This window comes from Peromyscus maniculatus, chromosome 20 (assembly GCF_049852395.1).
Source record: "Peromyscus maniculatus bairdii isolate BWxNUB_F1_BW_parent chromosome 20, HU_Pman_BW_mat_3.1, whole genome shotgun sequence".
NCBI classification, from domain to species: domain Eukaryota; kingdom Metazoa; phylum Chordata; class Mammalia; order Rodentia; family Cricetidae; genus Peromyscus; species Peromyscus maniculatus.
The window spans coordinates 29,793,859-29,798,109 of NC_134871.1; the positions used below are offsets into that span (position 1 = coordinate 29,793,859).

The 4,251-nt window shown below is 41.1% G+C and overlaps 1 pseudogene; it reads right to left on the bottom strand.

Moving 5' to 3' along the window:
* Nucleotides 1-1,328: 1,328 nt before the first annotated feature.
* Nucleotides 1,329-1,883, bottom strand: LOC107401294 (small ribosomal subunit protein eS27 pseudogene; annotated as a pseudogene).
* Between the last annotated feature and the right edge of the window lie 2,368 nt (nucleotides 1,884-4,251).

The window sequence follows — 4,251 nt, forward strand, 5'->3', positions numbered from 1 at the left end:
ATGTTAATATTCTGACCTGTTCTTTGAAATCCCACCCCCTTGGCATCACCCTGCATCCTAACATAAAAGCCTCATTCTAAGAAAAAACTCCCCTTCCTCTCTCGCCCTCTCTTCCACTTCCCCCCACAATGTGTACACCCTTGACCTCTCTCTCTCTCTCTCTCTCTCTCTCTCTCTCTCTCTCTCTCTCTCTCTCTCTCTCTCTCTCCTATCTTTCTTTTTATCTCTATATTATAATAAACTCTCCACATGGAAGCAGCATCTGGGTTGTGAATTACTGGACACCACCGCCACCATGACTGCATGGTGTGCATTGGCCCAGTATGTTCCCTGCATATGCAGGATACCCTCAGGTTTTCTTACTCTGCCCCGCACAATAATTCATAACATTGGTGCCCAGCGTCACAAGCAATCCCACTGCTTTCTCCTGCCCACTGGCAGTCTGAGGAGCTCTGGGATCCTGTACCACCCACCATTTTCAGGCTGGAGCACCACTGGGGACTCTTCACCCTACCAGATCAGGAAGATCCCTCCCTTCCCTTCTGGCCATTTTCCCACAAGTGAGGATTCATCTTGTTCTAAGGAGTCTCAGGCTTTAAACCCTTCAGCCCCCCTGCCTATATAATGGCATATCGAAATGGCTTGTGTCCACTCACCTCCATGGCCCATAACCTTTGTTCTGATGCCCCATTGGCTATCTTGTGCTGTTCATTCCTCACTGACCCTTTGGGATGGTTGGAGGTCAGATTCGTCTCATTTCACTTGCTGGTACCACATGTCTTTTGGGCTTTAAGCCCTTTCGGCCCCCAGCCCTATGTGACGCATATGGAGACATGGAGATGGCTTGTGTCTCACTCAGGCTTATCTTAATTGTTCCCTGCCTCTACAGCCAAGTCAGATGTCTGAGTTCCCTCCTTACTTTAACTAGCCAGAGTCCGCCTGACCACCCATGCCCTGTTTCAGCTTAAGAATATGTCATCCTGTGCTCCCTGTTCCCAGGACAGGGTGGAGGGCTAAGTTAAGGGTGGAAATTCCAGCATAGAGTACTCCAAGAGGGTCCTTTTCCTTTTCTCAGAGGGTCCTTTTCTCTTAAGCTGTTTCTTTGTAACCTTATAATGCAATGTTGAGATTGGTTCTCCTTTAAATTCCTCTGTCTGGGTCTGAATATCTCCATGCTGTTTTAATAAGTTTTTCTAAAACTTTTGTTTTGGTACTCATATTGACCACCTTTTTTAATGATAAAACAAAAATGATCAAACAGATAATATTTATAATTGACATTACATAAATCCCATCTAAATTAATTATCCTCTCATTTAATTACTCCATTTTCTTTTTTTTCTTTTTTTTTTAATATCCAAAATGTGTTTATTGGGATGGTTCCCACTCATCTTGAATAAGGTGCTTTTCAGTGCTGCTTCCTCCTGAAGGAGCATCCTTCTGTTAGCCTTGCTTTTCTGCCTGTGGGCTGACAGAGGACAGTGGAGCAGCCAACACACAAGACTACCATTTGTTCATGGCTAAAGACCGTGGTGATCTTATAGCATCCTGGGCATTTCACGTCCATAAAGTAGGAATTGGGGCTCTGTACCAGGCACTTTTTCTTGTGTTTCCTCTTTTCCTCTTCTGGAGAGGGATGAAGGAAATCCTTTTCGAGAAGCATGTTCTCGTAGGGAGGTCGTCACCACCGGAAAGCTAATTACTCCATTTTCAAACCATCCAATGTATTATTATACAGAGACCTAACTCCTTTCATTGTAATAGAGTTTCCCATTTTTTTAATGTGAGGGAAAAACTCTCTTTTTTTAACTAATTCTTCCCTTTAATAATTCCCAATTGTCTCACCATGACAATGAAGATGTGAGGCTGACTGTTTCTGTGTAGAACAGTAGAAGCCTGAGTGGATTTTCAAGGCAGCTACCTAGTTTGACAGCAGCCCAAGGAGGGGGTCCAGGGAAAGCCCACAACCCACTGGGAGAAAAGAAGCCAAGGAGCCAATTGTCTGCACAGGGGAATGTACAGAAGCAAGTAACTCCTAAGGTGTTTGGAGCCCAAAAGTTTATGAAGTTTGCATCACAGTTTTGTAAGCTGGTCTCTGGATGAGAGGTAAACAGACTGTTTGCATAGTCTGGCCTTACTGCTGGACAGACTAGTAAAGGTTACTTTCTAGTCATGTTTGCCTTGGTCTAAAGTTGGCGTCCATTTTTCCTGGTCTGATATCATCCCCCTCTGCTCGTACCTCGGGATAATTGTTGTTATCCAAGGTACACAAGACCAAAGGCCAAATATCTCCTTTAAAAGTTTTGGTCCAAGTACTTATTAGGATCCACTGAGAATACCAAGGGACACAGGGAAATGGGAGGCACAGTAAGGAGGCATAGATTCATCTCTAAACACAGAAGAGAGGAGAAGTAGCTTGGTTTCAACCCAATAAAAACCTGTGTGGCTGATCTGCTGATTTTAAGCTTACTCCAAATATATTTTTAATGATCCAGATACAGAAGAGTCTCAGAGAGATTACTGTGATGGGTACCGGGTTAACAACAGTCTGCCAGAAGACCAAGTAGGTACATACAGAACTTCTCCACTCACTCTGTTCCTCTAGATGCAATACCTTAGTCTCCTCCCTAACACTGCAACATCAACAGCTTCAGACTCCCTTCTCCCCATACAACTCTCCTGTGCATCCCATGGACCATCCCCTTCTGCCTCCCACTCCCCAACTGCTCACTGCATCCAAGCCTCCAACACCAGCAGTCATTACTTAAGAACACACCAGCCAAGCAAGTCACCAAAACAAGCAACACATAGCCATCATGCTCTTCTTAAATCCACAGAGGAAACAGAAACCAAGGAACAAAACACCCACCCAACAAAGACAAATCCAGAAATTAACACCTAGACCTATAATCACTCTAAACCCAGATATCTAGATGCCAGCATAAAAATACAATCAACAACAGCCAGGGAAAAATGTTGCCACTGGAGCTCAACTGTCCTACTGCAACAGGCCCTGAATATTTCAACATAGCTGAATCACAAGAAAAGATCTTAAAACCAACTATATGAAGATGATAGAGGTCCTTAAAGGGGAAATGAGTAATCAATTAAAGAAATCTAGGAAAATACAAACACCTGGAGGAAATAAATAAATCCCTTAAAGAAACCAAGAAAAGAACAAACAGTTGAAAGAAAGAAAACTTTTCAAGATATGAACGTGGAAATAGAAGCAAGAAAGAAAACGCAAAGTGAGGGAATTCTAGAAATGGAAAATTTATAAATTCCAACAAGAACTACAGAGGCAAGCTTCACCAATAGAATTATTCCTGTGTCTTCCTGGGTGTAGTTAACTTTCTTTTCAGTCTGAAGTTTTCCTTCTAGTGCTTTCTACGGAGTTGAAACTGTTTAAATTGTTTTTAGTTGTGAGATGTTTTTCTTTCTCCATGAATTGTGATTGATAATTTTGCTGGGTGTAGTTGTCTGGGCTGCCAGTTTTTTCTGGCTTTCAGAGTCTCCATTGAGAAGTCAGGTACTATTCTCATGGGCCTGCCTTTTTATGTAGCATGGTATTTTTCCCTGCAACTTTTAATATCCTTTTTTTTCTGTACATTTAGTGTTTCGCTTATTATGTGCCATGGGGAGTTTCTTTTTTGGTCCTCTCTATTTGATGTTCAGTATGCCTTTTGCACCTTAGTAGGCATCTCTTTCATTAGATTTGGGGAATTTTCTTTTATGATTTAAAAATATATATATTTTTTCTGTGCCTTTGGTCTGGTTTTCTTCTCCTTCCCACTATTTCTCCTACACCTATTATTTGTAGATTTGGTCTTTTCATATTGTTCCAGGTTTCCTGGAAGTTTTGTGGTTATTTTTTGTTTGTTTGTTAGATTTTCATCTAACATTTTCTTTGACTGAGCCATCCACTCTTCTATCTCATACTCAAAGCCTGAGATTCTTTCTTCTATGTCATTGAATCTGTTGGCAAGTCTTACCTCTGAAATTTTGTTTGATTTCTTATGTTTTTCATTTGAGTTTTATTTCAGTTTGACTTTTCTTTAGTGAGTATATTTCTGTGTTAAGTTCTATTTTTCATGTCTTGAATTGTTTTTCTTAGTTCATTCAACTATTTGTTTGTATTTTCAGTGTTTACTGAGGCATGTATTCATATTTATAATTGCTATTTTGAAGTCCTTGTCTTCAGCTAAATTGGTTTTCTCAGGGCATATTACAACAGGATTTCTGGGTTCTGGA